The sequence below is a fragment of the Nyctereutes procyonoides genome, unplaced genomic scaffold (assembly GCF_905146905.1).
Source record: "Nyctereutes procyonoides isolate TBG_1078 unplaced genomic scaffold, NYPRO_anot_genome, whole genome shotgun sequence".
NCBI classification, from domain to species: Eukaryota; Metazoa; Chordata; class Mammalia; order Carnivora; family Canidae; genus Nyctereutes; species Nyctereutes procyonoides.
In genome coordinates, this window is record NW_026575048.1 from 37276250 (window position 1) to 37292063 (window position 15814).

At 47.1% G+C, this 15814-nt stretch overlaps 1 pseudogene; it reads right to left on the minus strand.

Moving 5' to 3' along the window:
* Positions 1 to 4334: 4334 nt before the first annotated feature.
* Positions 4335 to 4440, minus strand: LOC129511225 (small nucleolar RNA SNORA72; annotated as a pseudogene).
* Between the last annotated feature and the right edge of the window lie 11374 nt (positions 4441 to 15814).

A 15814-nucleotide genomic window follows, 5' to 3' on the forward strand; every position in this document is an offset into this window, starting at 1 on the left:
AGAGAGAGAGAGAGAGAGAGAGAGAGAGAGAAAGTATGAAGCTGTAGAGCTCAGCTCAGGCTGAGACATGAGACTGAGAATGTGAGCAGAGTTTGATCACCAATGTCCTTGTAGGCATGTTAAGGAATTTAGAATTTATTCTAAAAAACAAAGGGAAATGTCTGAAGGGATTTTAGTAGCAGAAAAGGAATGGCCAGACTTACATTTTACAAAGTTCTTCCTCGCTGTAATGTGGACAATGGGTTGGAGGAGGCCACGTGGCAGGCTGGAAGAGGCTATGTTACCCTGATTCCCTGAAGAGTGATGGGAACATTGAGGCTGGAGAGACACAATGTTGGGGTTGGGGTGGTGGAAATATTGTCCTGCTCAGCTCTTGGCTTTTAATTTCATCCTTGATCTGGGGATAATAGGCTGCAGCTCTATGAAGTCCAGATTGAATGTAAATGTTAGTCATGTCCTATCTTCCTATGTCCACTGGCTCTTGTCACTTCAAAACTTCCCAATGGCCAAGGTCCAAAATTGTGACCACTGGCTCTTGTCACTTCAAAACTTCCCAATGGCCAAGGAGAAATTTCTGTCTGATGACAGATCAGACAAGAGAGGATGGATTTGGGTCCAGGACCTAGACTATCATAGACTGGCTGATGGATGGAATAGAGAGGAGGCATGTGCCTCAAGCTGTCTGTGGTTTTGAATTTCAAACCTCATTCCAACCTGGGTACCAATAGCACCCCTGTGACTGAATGATAGACAAATGCTGAATAGAATGAAAGAGGGAGTGGAAAGGTATACAAGGGGTGTCTGCCTCTATACAGGGTAGTAAAAAACAAGCACTGGCTGACAGTCAGAAAGTTAGGATGCCAGGCTTGGGACTGAGGCAGTAGGACCTTGGGGAGGTCATTCAGCTTCTTGGGCCTTCGTGTCCCCATCTCCATAAAGAAGAATGGGGAGCTGGAACATATACTGGCTCCCAAGAGTGTATAGGAGTATTTCCTAGAGTTGGGCCATGAGCAAAAAACACTCCCTATTCCCTACACTCAAGTTTTTTTGTTTTCAATACAACGTGCTTAAGGATATTTTCCTTTTTAATCTCATTGGGTGGGCTCTTGGGAACTACTGTGTGTGAAAGCACTTTGAAAATGCTTAAGTTGTAATAGTACTGTAGCCCAATATCTCTCTTTATAGTGAATAAATGCTGTCATATCCATGATTTCATTTAATAGGTTTGTCAATACGTATGTACATCTATTACTATGTATTGCTATGTGTATCTGTTATATAATACTGTAGAATTACTAATATATCTAATATATTTATAATACATATCACTACATGTAATTATTCTGTATATATATATATATATATATATATATATATATATATATATATATATTGCTGGCATGAGATCCTGATATGTTCCAGTGCATATTCAGTGGGTCCCTCACTCACTCAGAGAAAATGACAAAACTCCCAAATCCTCTTCCATCAGCATATGCTACCCTGTCATTTCCCTCATATGTCTCCTTTCTTTTCCCCCTCTTTTATTCTCCTCCAGCCACTGGTCTCCTGGCCTTCCTCAGATATGCCAGGCTTGCTCTCACTTGGTTAGCCTGATGCTTGCCTCATCTCTAAGTCTTGGCCCAAATCACAATCTCAGTGAACTTTTTCTAATCCCCCTTGTTGCAACCCTCTCCTTGATTCTTTATCCTTCTTCCTCTGCTTTCTCTCTGCTATTAACATATTATATTTATCATCTATTTGTTTGTCACCTGTCTCCCCCCCCACCACCACCAGTAACTGGTAAGTGGCATAAGGGCAGGGAGTGCTCATCAATTTTAGTCACTTTTGTGTCCTCCGTGCCTAGAATAGTGCCTGGTACATAGGAGGGGCTCAGTAAACATTTGTACTTGCGTGAGTGTTTGATGGAATGAATGGTAGCAACAAGGTTAACACAATGACTTTATTGTGACCAAGTGGTGCTAGGCACTGGACACACAGCAGTTAACAAGACAAACACCGGGCCAAAGTCTCAGCTGTGCCTGCCCCTCATTGGTTCTTGGCAGCTGGTGGTAGAAGCAGAAATTCAGTGGCCCTTAAATTTTTACCTGGGAATGCTTGCCTTCCTGCCCCTTCTTTGTTCCAGGCATTTGAGGATGCTCTGAGTAGAATCTAGGTGAAAACTGGGCTCAGGCCCTGGCCAGAGTCAACAAAAGGTGTGCAGGGAGTAGCCTCCCCCAGATCCCAAGGGCAGTGGGAGACAGCCAGACCAATCTCCTCCTCTTTGGCATTCAGCCCTGCCACCAAGAGCTCCAAATCTCTGGGCAAAGGTCATAGCACCTGCTGCCCAGAGGACATGTGACCAGAGTGCTGCTGACTTGGAACAAGCCACACAATCAGGTCATTGTGCTAAACATGCAGGTCCTCTTGCCAAGACACACCTCATTCCATCACTGCCAGGCCTTTCTGGGGCCCTGATTTATAGGGGCCCCAAATTGGAGAGGGTATTGTCTCAAAGATCTTAGAGGAGGAGAGGTCTCTTCTGGGACACCCATTTGCTCTGCTCCAGAGTCAGGAAGAAGTAGGTAAGTGAGAAGCAAGCACCAAGCCCATCCTGGCTTTAGGTCCCATGAGGAGTGGCAGACACTGACAGTATCATTACTGTTTGACTCTTGGTGACACTTTGGCTTTAACCATTGTCTCCCAACATTTGCTTTGGGTGGTGAAGACTGCTGATTTCTAACTTTGATATTTTAGAAACCCAAAGGTTTTCTTCCTGTCATGAATGGGTCCAGAGATTCCCATGAAGCCCATTCCTGGAAGGAGATCTTCCTTTACAGAACCAGAAGGTCACTGGATAATAATTTAGGTCTACTGAACTCTGGGAGAACCTGCCAGATGAAGAGCATGGTGGCGTGGGTTTCTGGAAAGCCAGACAAAGCTGTTAGAGAGTCAATCCCAGATTTTCTACTTTTATGCTGAATGGCTTGGGGCATTACACCCAAATTCTCAGAGACTTAGTTGCCTCATTTATAAAATGGGGATGATGATGCTTGTCATATATGATTGTAGATGATCTTAAACAATGAGGTCTGTAAAATATTGGCCTGCCCCACAAGAATGCATTTGTTAATGTCCCTGGAGTAGTGAGGAGTCAGACAGGGCTTTGCATTCTCTGGACACTCAGGCGAAGCTTACTGGTGGGTTTCACTTCACAGGCCATTCAGTGACTGTAAGAGAGTCCACCATGCTTGAGTTGTTTATTTTTTTCCTTATAGGTGACCCTAAGGGAGATGGCATGATGTGGTAGCTTTCAGCTGGGTTGACATAGCAACCTTGGTTTTAACAGGCAGGAGAATAAGAAATTTGCTTGTTAACACTGCAAGATTCTTGAGCACTTGGTATGTAGAGAGTAAAACAGAGGTGAATTTGCACTTGATCTTAGCCAAATGTCTGAGAAGTGATAAGAGGTGAATCAGAGTCAGGGAGTTTGAGGTGAACCAAGACCACTTTGGGTCCCAGGTACTCGTTATGGGTTCAGAGTTTCCAGTTCTGCCTTGTTCAAGTTCTTAGTACACCTTTCCACAAAGAAAGAGGGAAAGACAGTAAACAGTTCTCATCCTTTGCCATGTTACCTTGCAGGAAAGATACTGGTCTATAGGCTGGGGTCCAGGCACCTAAGATCTAAGATGCCCTGGCCCATAACCCTGGCTCTGCAGGCCCAGTGGATGATTTTTGTGTTCCAAGTTTTATCTCTCCAGGATCATCCTCCAAGGTAACACCCCCCTTCCCTACCTCCACCCACTGACATATAAAGGAAGGTCTGGGGAAGGGAGGAGGAGCATTACAATTATTAGAGGTTAGTTATTGTTATTGTTGTTGTTGTTTTGGCATGTGTTTGTTCATTGTCCCACATCATTTGTTGAATAGACTCTCTTTTTCCTCCATTGAACAGTTATTGCACTTCTGTCAAAAATCCACTGGACATATTTGTATGACTCTATTTCTAATCTCCTAAGACCCATCAATCTATGTATCTCTCCATCTGCCAATACTATACTATCTTCATTGCTGTGGCTTTATAGTAATTCTTAAAATTTAGTAGTGTGAATCCTAAAACTTTTTTTTACCCAGGATTATTTTGACTATTCAAGTTTTCTTTACCTTCCCACATAAATTCTTTTAGTTTTACAATTCATTTAAAGCAAGTGGCAATCATCAAACTGGCAATGGTTATTCTGAAGTTGTTACACTAGCTGTGTTGTCATTTCTCAGGGTTGATCAGATAACCTAGGGTCAGACATTCCCCACATAAGATGAATCATGAGTCAGAATGGACTTTTCACCAGCATTAATAAAGCCAGAGTTAGAAACAGAACTAGGTCTGGGGACACATGCATGGTCTTAATATAGTAAATGTTTAGCCTGGGAGGAGCATTACAATAACTGAGCATCTACTTTGTAAGCACCAGCTACAGATGCTGTCCAAGGTCCTGACTGTATGCTATTTCCGCCGTACTAGGTGCTCTTATTCCTAAAGAAAAGGGCCCTGAGATCTTGAATCTTGGAGCTGGATTGTCTTGGTGGCTCTGCTTTACCACTTACTGGAGGGCCTTAACAAGTGGCTTAGCCTCTTGTGGCCTCAGCTGTCCCCCCTGTGAAACTGGGATGATAAGAACACCTACATTTTGAGGGTTGTTGTAGATTAAATGAGATAAGTCAAGCACGTGACACAGGGCTTGCTAAGTGCTTTGACGCTTGTAGGGGTGGTGATGATAATAAAATAGTGTGGGCTCTGAAAGGCATCCCCAGATGTTACCCTTGGCCTCAGTGCTACCTGGAATTTCCAGCTACTCAGCAGAGAGGACCTGACGCTGGCAGTTCTGGGAGTCCAACTCTATTTCTCACTTGCCCGGGGCAATTTATTTCCTCCAGATAATTTCTATTCTGGAGTCTGAGAGTTGGGTCCCGCGGCGCTGCCCCAGCGGCACAATGTCAGAACTATTCCAAAGGACGGAAAGGCCCCTCTTCTCCTCCAAGTGTCCTCCTCTGCGTGGGGAGGAGGGGGGGCCCGGAGAAGGGGCCGCGAAGAGGGCGAGCCCTGCGTGGGCCGACACCCTTGCTCCCCGTGGCCGACTTGCTCTAGTTCCCTCCTCCCACCGGCTGGGTCTCCAGGTGCCTTCCTTTAATTAAAAGTCTTTAGCCTTCCGCGACACTGGCCCTCATTTGCATGGCATCCTTCCTTTTATGCAGCTTCGGTATCAGAGCGAGCCAGGAGGTTAACGGAGCGTCCTCGCACCGCGCCCCGGGACAGCCGGCTGAGCCGAGCGCCGGGTCCCCGCCGCGGCCCCCCGGGACTCCGCACGCCGCGGGGCGGGTTGCTGCCGGGTTTCCAGCCGCTCTGCGGCCCCGCCTGGCTCGCCGGGCTCCACGCGGGCGGTAGCAGAGGGGCCCCGGCTGCCCGGAGCCGGCGCGGGCGTGGCCCAGGCTCCCCGCCTCCGTGCGTTTACAGCGCGCGTCCCCTGCGGCCCTCGCAGCCTGGGCGGGGACCTCTGCGTGCCTGCAGCCGCGGGAGCTGGTCTCCGCGCACCGGGATCAAAGAGGAAGGCGGGTGTTCTCCAAACACCTGTGTTTGCCCGACACTGGATGGAGCTCCTGGGGGTATTGCTGGGCAAGTCACCACTCCCGCCCCAGGACCCAAGAGCTGATCAGAAGAAAACTGTGTTGGAGATCAGGCAAAGAACTGTGATATTAAGGTAGAAGGTGGCTAAACACTGCTGGAAGGCTTCACCTCAAGGGGCACTGGAGTTCAGAGGAAAGCAGAAAGTGAACTGCCAGTTAATGCCAGGACCGTACCTATTGGGAGGAGGGGGAGGAGAATGAGGAGCAGGAGGAGAAGTAGGAGGAAAAGGAGGGGAAAGAGGAGAAGGAGGAATGGGGGAGAGGAGGAGATTCTGATGCTTAGAAAAATCGGGCAAATTCACCAAGGGCATGTAGATGATTTAAGCCTAGTCCAGCCCACCTCCTAGGCCCATCTTATTCCGCTCAGAAGGCAGGGAAGCATCCACCCTGGAGTGACCAGACTCCTTCCCTTCCAGGTGCTCATGCTGGAGTGGGGAAGATAGACTCAGACCTGGGAGACTCCAGGTCAGGGATTTACTTCTGAGCTCACAGTGGGCTCCACTTTATGGTTCTGGTTTCCTCGGCAGACATAGGATTTTCTGTATAGCCTCCCCTAGTCTGTTCAGTGCCCCACCTACTGGAGTCCCTCCATCACCAGCAGCCCCAATGTCTCAAGACTCAGGAAACAAGAGCAGTCGACCCTTTTTACATGACAGACACAATTTTTACAGATAAGGAAGAGGAGGGGCAGTGAGGGCTGCTCTGTCTTTTTTATTTTATTTTATTTTATTTTATTTTATTTTATTTTTGTTTATGTATTCATGAGAGACACACAGAGAGAGGCAGAGACACAGACAAAGGGAGAAGCAGGCTCCCCAAAGGGAGCCGGATATGGGACTTGATCCCTGGACTCCAGATCATGCCCAAAGCCTAAGGCAGATGCCCAACCGCGGAGCCACCCAGGCATCCCCACTCTTGTCTTTGCCTACTTTTTTACTCCTTTTGTTAGATTGATTCCGAAGACCTCCCTTCCCCCAAATTCTGTGAACTCATTCCTTTCCACAAATCACTTTTTCCCTTTTCATTTCCTTGGACTAGGTGACAGATACCATGGGGTCCTGGAGTTATTGTGACTTTCTCCATGCAGAGTGTCTGATACCAACTAGGCAATGAATAATGGATGAATGAATGAATGGGCTCAGAATCTGATTCAGCCTTTCACAAGTTAAAGACAGAGGAGGAAAGGGACATGGACCAACATGGGGAAGGGTTAGAGCCCCTCATTCACTGGCTTGTTTCCCCACCATCCCAAAGTCATCCTGAATGTAGACACCAGGCTGTTGTGCCATAAGACCCTCCAACAATACTCCAGAAGAAGGCAGGCAGCCTTCCTGCTCACTTTATTATGTGAAGCCCCTGGAACTGGGAGTCTGAAGGCCTCCTTTGCCTCCTGGAGCAGCCCAGACCAGCAGACAGTCCGCTGACATTACTTCAGGCCTAGGAGAGGGCAGAGTGAGCTCAGGACTTATTCTAGAGGTATATTTTCAAGGCATTTCAGGAGCACATTCCCCTTCCCTGCTAGCTGGTGGAGCATGTAGTATAGAAATATTCCATTAGCATTTTCTTAGCCATGGACCCCACAGATGGGTGAGCTCTCCCTTTTCCCTTGCCATGGGTGCTTGGGCAAGCTGAGGGAGGTGGGAAGACTGCTGTCAGTGATGGCATCAACAAACAGCTCCAGAAACACATTTCAAAAGCATCACCTCCTATCATCCTCACCAGCAACTGCTGATGTTTGTGTTGATCTGCTTCATGGATGAGCAAAGGGAGGCTCTGATGGGTTCAATCACATATTTGGGGTTGCCTAACTCCTGAGTGTTGAGGCCAGGATGTGCACCCAGACCCTCTCATTCCAGAGACTTCTGAGAGCAGTTAGGAAAGGCCATCTAGAAGGCAAATGGGGCCTGGAAAGGACCCTTGACTTTCCAGGCTTGCCCAGGAAAGTGGAATCTTTTTGAATAGGGCACTTGAAAGAACATCCTTCTTGAAATGGCCTCTAGTAGGTCTCTCCTCTGATTCAGACACTGTGACTATAAAGATGTATTAAAACACAGACATTTTTGTTGAGAACAGTGTGACAATATGACTTCTAGGGCCCAACAGACAGTAGCAAGCATGGGGCCATTCGATTAGCTTGCTGTCACCCAGAAAGCAGAGAGCATGACCCTCAGGGGATGGATCAGGCACAAAGTGAAGGAGCTGTGGGAGGATTGGAGATGAGGAGGGGAGGAAGACAAGGGTCTGAGCAGTGAGGCCCCTGAGTGGAAGTGTTAAAAGAGGGGGTGCTGAGGGCTGGAAAAAAAAACCTTCATGAGGCAAGATCCTGAGACTGCTTGTTCCCTCCGTGTCCTCACTGCCTTGCACAACTCTTGATACATGTAGGTTCTCAATAAATACTGAACGTAGGATCCCTGGGTGGCGCAGCGGTTTGGCGCCTGCCTTTGGCCCAGGGCGCGATCCTGGAGACCCCGGATCGAATCCCACGTCGGGCTCCCGGTGCATGGAGCCTGCTTCTCCCTCTGCCTGTGTCTCTGCCTCTCTCTCTCTCTCTGTGTGTGACTATCATAAATAAATAAAAATTAAAAAAAAAAAAAATACTGAACGTAGTAAGTATTAAATGACTGTGCCAGGAAGAAATCCTTGAGGGAGAACATCTGGGAGCAGGAGAGGAGCCCGGCAGGCAGATCTTGTGCAGGTGAATTCTATTTTCAGACTGGCTCTTTGTGAGAGAGGGAGTGTGTGTGTGAGGGGGGTGCATACAAGTCAACATGCTTGAAACCCTCGTTTTCTCATAGTGCCTTCTTGGTCGCAGAAAAAGAGAGACATTTCCTAAAAGGTTTTAAAAAGTTTAGTTGATTTTAATGGTGAATATGCAGTTAGGCTTGGCTTGGGAGTGGGCCAATTCTGTGGGATTAGGTGAGGGTGCTGCCTTGGTAGAATGTAGACAGTTCTTCACTGATGAGGTGAAAGGAAAGGTCTGGGTAGGTCAAGAGGCACAAGGAATGTTCATCCCTCAGGAGGGAGGCTTGTCTCCACCTAGTGCAGACATAACAGCAGCATCAGCAGTGCTGACGGTCTTCCTGGATGACACGTTCATTGAAACTCTTTAGTTGCAAGTAAAAGCAACCAATTTGGATCAATTAGAATATTTTCACTGCTAAAGCAAAAAGTAGAATTTCTTCTCCTTCCCCCTTTCCCCCCCTTTTCTCTTCTCCCTTCTTCCTCCTCTCCCTTCCTCCTCCTCTCCCTCCTCCCCCTTATTTCCTCGCTCCCTCCTCCTCTCCCCTCCCCACTTTCTTCTTCCTTCTAAATTGAGTTCTTTGGGCTTTAAACCTGCCTCTAGCCCTAACGTGGGGATTTGGTGAATTAACACATGAATTCATCCTTGGCATTTTAGATGCAACTGTGTTCAGATCTCTAGAGGGCATTCTACCAGCCACTGGTATGGAAATAACTGGGATGCTCTTCTGAGACTGGTAGATGCTTTATTCTGTTTTGGCTAGACATTCCAGCTGAGACAGGGGTTATCCCGGGGGAAGAGGTCACGTGGCCTTTCTTAGAGACAAGTCAGGAAACATGTGGAGGCAGTGGGCAGCCCTTGAGGTTGGTGAGACTCACTTTTCAGAGTCAAAGAGAAAGAGAGAGAAGGCTCTTCAGTCTTGGCCCCTGCATTTCATATCTGTGAGTGCATGTACAGGAGTGTTCTTTCCATTCCCTATCTTAGAAGTCTTCAAAGAACTAGAGGTCAGGACTAGCACTGATCAAAGTTCACAAGTTTTTTGTTTGTTTGTTTCATTCCTATCTCCTATTTCTTTTTGGGGAGTGGGATGGGGATGCTGAGCAGGCTGGGGAAAGGAGAGAGGCAGCAAACATTATGAGTTCCTGAGGACTAAGGCAAAGGAAAAAACAAATCCACTAGAAGCTGGTCTGGGTCTGTAAAGGTCTGAGCACTTAAAATGTCCTGGGATTCTCAGCCAATGTCCTTGGTGTTTTCTTTCTATTGGCTAAACTCTGTCTGTAAATCAGGTAGGTTCCACCAGGTGGAGAAGTGTCTAGATTACAACCTTATGACTCTTCCCATGAGCGTGGGTAACTGAGAAGATACAGGGTTTAACCATCATGCTTAAAGATGTTGCTAAATGCATACACACACACACACACACATATCCAAGATACTAATTATTGAGAAAGGACTCCTTTATTAGCAAGTATAGAGATTTATGAAAGTTACTTATCACTAATCATCTCCAGGACTCTGTTGTTTTTTCTTGCAAAGTGATTTCTAAGTCCCCTCTAAAGTTCTAGAAGTCCATAATATAACATTTTAACAAATATTTACAAAAAAGTTTATTCTACTTTGATTTTTCCTGGCTCCTTAGGGCTGTGGGGTCTCAGCCCCATTTCCCATCTCTTTCCTTCTTTCCTTTAAAGATTTATTTATTTATTTGAGAGAGGGAGCAGAGGGAGGGGCAGAGGGAGAGGAAGAAAATCCTCAAGCCGACTTCATGCTGAGCACAGAGCCTGACATGGGGCTCAAACCCTGAGATCACAAACCTGAGCTGAAACCAAGTCGTATACTAAACCAACTGAACCACCCAGGCACCCCTTCATCTCTTCCTTTCTTATGGATTGGTTGAGCTCTGTTTCTTTTAACATCAACAACCATTTACATCAATTTTCTCAACTTCCTTCCTCTCTATTTAAAAGATGTCTCTATCTCTCCACTCATCCATTCTCCCCTTTTCTCTGGTGTATTAGACGCAAACTTTGTATACTTTCTTAGATTCTTTCAACTGTCTTTTTTCTCTTTCTTGTTTGGAACCCATTCCATCCTTCTACTTCAAGACTTGATCATGCTGTGAGATTTGACATGTTGGTGGACAAATATTGAAGAGCTATTACAGATATTTGGAGGCATTTGCTTGCTGTTGGGTAAGTCTTGATTGGTGGGAAATGAGACACTGGAGGAGGATGGTCACAAAAATTCCCTATCTCCTTTCAGTGGATACTTCACTGAAGGTATGATTTTCTTCTTGCATCTCTTGCAACCAGCATGCCAAGTGAACGTGTCTCATGAATGAGGTGCTGTGTGTTCCTGGATTGTTATAAAGTTTCCACCAGCACGGTCCCATTTTAGCACAGTGCCTCACACCTTCTCCTGCCTTGCTTCTATCTTTCCTTAATCCTCACTGTCCTGGGGGCTTGCACCTCTCTGTCAGGTAAAGTGTCAACACTTCAATCCTTCCCATAAGCTCTGCTTTCTATAGGATCGAGGCTGAGATAATTGACCTTAGAAGACAATGTCCCCTTCCTTTTAAGGACAATTCTCTCACTTGGGTTTTCATTTCAGTCTCTTTCTGCCTCCTCTGTGCTTCATTAACCATTATTCAATTACATTTTTGAGATATAATCAACGTAGAAATTTTTCCATTGTTTTGAGTTTTCCACTTCTTCCTCTTTGTGGATTCCTTTCTCATAGTCTATGAACACACTCAAGTATTTTTATGAAAAATAAACATTTCCTTTACTAAAAGTGTTAAGTTGCATATCTTGATGAAAAGGTTTCTTATGAAGTTATATGTAACTGCCTTTATTCCTTTTCTAGAGCTGCCATAACAATGTAGCACAAATTGGGTGGCTTAAGGCAATAGAAATGTACTTTCTAATGGTCCTGGAGGCCAAAAGTCTGAAATCAAAATGTTGGCAGGGCTATGCTTCCTCTGAAGCCTGGAGAGGTGGATCCTGCTTTCCCCCTTTTGCATTCTGGTTGCTCCAGGTGATTGCTGGCTTGTGGCAATGTCACTCCAATGTCTGCCTTTATCTGCATGGGGCTGGGGCCTTCTGTGCGTCTATGTCTTCATAGGGCATTCTCCTTTGTCTTGTAAGGTCATCAATCATATTGGATTAAAGGCCCATCTTAATGACCTCAACCTAATTATATCTGCAAATATCCTATTTCCAAATAAGGGCACATTCATTGGTGCCAGGGATTAGGACTTCAATATCTCTTTTGGGGGGACACAATTGAACCCATAACAATTAGCCTAAAGGTTCTTACTGCCAATGCATTCCTTGGCTTCTTGTAATTAGGTTCTTTTCCATACCTTGCCATTTGTAAACATCACCAATGCCAAATTCAATGGCTTTTGTTTTTTCTTTTTTTAAGATTTTATTTACTTGAGAGAAAGAGAAAGAGAATGAGAGAGGGAGAGTGAGAGAGAGCATGAGCAGGGGGGAGGGGCAGAGGGAGAGGGAGAAGTAGGCTCCCCACACTGAGCAGGAAGCCCTACATGGGACTCAATCCCACGGTCCTGGGATCATGACCTGAGCTGAAGGCAGACGTTTTACTGACTGAGCCACCCAGGTGCCCCATTCAATGGCTTTTCTCAGTCCCTATCCTTGTGACTACCTTGCTGTATTTGTCATGGTTACCTTTTGCCTCCATCCTAAAGCCCCCTGCTAACTTGATTTCCAGGTTGTTGTGCACATCTGTGGCTCCTTCTGTCCTCCATATTGTGGAAATGCCTTCTTCTATGGCTTTTCCTTCTTGCCCCATCTCCAATTCAAGATGTATTTTAGTGTTGGGGCCTTGGTCATATTCTCATCTTTCAACACACTCTCTCCTCTGGCCTACTCCCAACCTTCACGCTTCAGTGCTCTCTTCGAAGTAGATAACAAATATATCTCTCTGGTCCAACTGTCTCCAGAGCTCAGGGCGAGTACTGCTGCTTGGAAATCACTGAAGGGCCGCAAAGATAATATATCCCAAGCACAACAGATTGCCTTTACACACACACACACACACACACACACACACCCTGATCAAAGAAACAATTTGTTTCTCTTCTTGGCTTTCCTATTACTAGTAACACCCCACCCCCCTGCCCACTCTTTGTTTTTCAGGTATCTGTGTCAGTCTTTGTGAAATTGTTCTGAGACTTCCAGAAATACTGTGGCACTTTGAATGTGGACAGGCTCCCTCAAGAATGGGTGGAAACAGTTCAGTGAGATGTGCCTTATTGCCATTATTGTGAACTCAGCTTTAGACACAAGCTGTTGAGACCTGGGTAACTCAGGCTTATACCTGATTCTGTGGGCTAAGATGCCCATGGCAATAAGAACAAAAGTATATGTAACAGCCAACTTGAGAATATAGATAACTCTGGGCCTGGTTTCAGACCCAATGAGGCCAGGGACACCCCCTCACTCATAAGCTGTTGGATTTGGAACATATGACTTCCACATAAATTCTATGTTTTTTTTCAGAGTCTCTGGTGGAGAGTCTCACACATATCTAGCTTCCCATAAATGTGGTTGAATGATGGAATTTGCTTGGGTGCTTATCTCAGCCGTAAGACCCAATAGACTTGTACTCATAGATCTGTAAATAAACAGCTCATGCTGCTTCTCTGCAACTCAGCTCCCCATAACCTTCCTTCCCAGCATAGCCAGATAGCATAATAATGTCCATGTTTAAGATTCAGGGCTGGAGTGGACTGTAAAGATGTACCTGCTCCAATCCTTTGATTCTGTTGAGACACTGAGGGGCTTCCCCAGGGCCCCCTGTGCAGTCCCCTTACATGCTGTCTGCATTATTTTCTTTCTCCAGTTCATCTGCTTAAGTGTGTTGGGTGGGGGTGCAGTCCCATTGCACATTTTCATCCTGTGACATCCACCCATAGCACCTTGGAAATGCTGCCTAGCAGCATCTTGATCTAATGTAGGGATATTGTCCTAAGGTGGATCATTGGGGCCTGGAGGGCTCAGCAGAGAGAGGAGACAAAAGAAGGAGTGTTCAGAGATTGTCGTATATCAGGGAACATCACCTCTTGTGTTCATATGTAGCTGAGTGTATGTTCTGTTCTCAATCTGTTGGGACCTTATAGCCTCTTTCAGTAAAGGAAGCCTTGGTGGCTAACCAAAGACGGGTAACAGTCACACATTTAACACCTCTTTATATAGGGGGCCTGTTACTATGCCTTGTCTTAATATAGTGGTTTATACACAGCAGGACAGAACAGGAATGCAAGGTTTATTTTATTTTACATTTAATTTAACTTATTCATAAGTGTGTGTTGGGGGCGTGAGGATGGGGTGGGTGCCCCACATGACCTGAGGTCCAGGCTTCACACAGGAAGCTGACAGCTGCAGAAGATGCCATAAGATCTGGGAAGACCTTTGGAACCTAGGGTCTGTATTCACAGAACCCTTGAAAAGGTTCCAGGCTGCTGGTGGGTTCCAGGCAAGCAGGAGGAAGCCTATAGGCCTTGCAGAGGCCTGGGGACCCCCATCTCCCCGACATTCAGGTCTCCCATGTTACATGACATCTTCTCTGCCTCGGTGTCCTCTTCTCTGACCCTTGATACCACTGCATAGCAGTTGCACATTGGGCAACTGTCACATTGGCTCTGGGGTAGGGGGATTTCTAGCATAGAGCAGGAGGGAATGGAGGCTTAGTGAGGCATCATCCACACAAAGTCCCAGTAGGATGGTGGTGGCAGCAGAGCCAGAATAAACACTAGGCTCCCCGAGTCCACGTCCTCCCTGTGGCTGCCTTGCCATTCCTCTTAGCCTGCTACCTGTCTCCCCATCTCAGAGAGCAGTGCCCAGCGGCTTCTTGGGCTCTCCATTTCCTCTAGCTCTGTGCTGGAGATACAGTGAGCAATGAGTTTGCTCCATGCCAGGCACCTGCTGGGCTCCAACTCATTGATTCTCTCAATAGAAATATGAGGTAGGTACTGATTTCTTCACGATGCAATGAAGGAGCCTGAACTCAGTGAGATTGGAAGGTGTCCTCAAGTCACCCAGATACTTGCTGGCTGCTGGAGGAGCAGAGGAGGGCCGCCTCAAGCACTGTGCACCCTCCACCGGCCACCTTCCACAGAGCACCTCGGGCTGAGCTCTCCATGCCAGCCCTTGCACCCCAACCGGCTCACCTGGGCAGGCGAGTGGAGACTGCACGGCTGGCGAGTGATACATGGCAAGCGTCGCCTCTTGCCTGACAGGCAGAAGATAAACAGCTCCCCGTTAAATCTCACTTAATGCTGATATTTATAAATTTATTCAGCTTGTGTTTACTGAATCGAGAGAATGCCTAATAACATAACGTGCTTCATCTCACATGTTCCTACTAATGAGAATGCAAGTATTGCTTAATTTTTTTTTTAACATTTCATTTGCTTTCCACCCCCCCCCCCCGCCCCCGCCTCCTCTTGTTGTTGTTGGTTCAGACTTTAAGCTGTTGCCAAACTCTGGAAAGTTCGGGCTTCTTGGATGTTAGTGAGGAGAAGGGCGATGTGGGCCTAGGTCTGTAGTTGGAGCTAGCCCCGTCCCCACATGCAGTCCACCCCCCATCGTCGGTGCCCACAGAGTCAGGGTGGCAAAAACAGGGAACCTGCTGAGGGAAAATCAGCCTGCTGTATTTCAGGGTGCTACATGCTCTGGGGCAGAATTGGCAAGTGCTTTGAAGTTTCAGGGTAGGGAATTTAGGGCAAGCAGTGGGGGGATAGAGTCCTGGACTTGAGAGAGACCAGGAGGGTGGCCAGAATGACTGGAATGTAGACACTGTCTGTGGGGCTGTGGTGCAATTGTGTGTGAATGTGTGAGTGTGTGTAAGGATGTGTGTGAGTATGTGGATCTGTATGTATCCATATGAGCTTGTGTAAGAGAGTGGGAGAGAGGGAGACTCCATTTTCCCTGTGGTTTGATCTATTCACTATGAGTTTGTTAAGATGAAGGCCTTCCTCTGGCTGTTTATGGAACTAAGGTGAGCTGTGAGGGCTGCTGTAGGCAGCTGTGGGGGTGCTGGGCTGGCAGGCTGCACTGGGCCAGGGCAGGTGCCAAGAGCAGGGCAGGGGAGGCGACAGATCAGCCAAGCTCAGGAGGGTGCTCTGAAATGCATTCTGGCAGAGGGCCCAGCAGGGAGAGCTGGGCTGGGCTGGGCTGGGCTGGGCTGCCTTGGGGAGGAGGGGGTGGGAGAGAGGAGTGGGGTGGCAAGGTGCCAGGCCTGGGTGGCCTGGTAGACGGAGAGTTGAAAGGGGGAGGACACCATGGAAAAGTCTGGAATCAGGGTTGGGTGTGCTGAGAGCTAGAGCTGGGGAGGAGGAAGGTGGAGACCTGCTGCCCTGGGGGGACG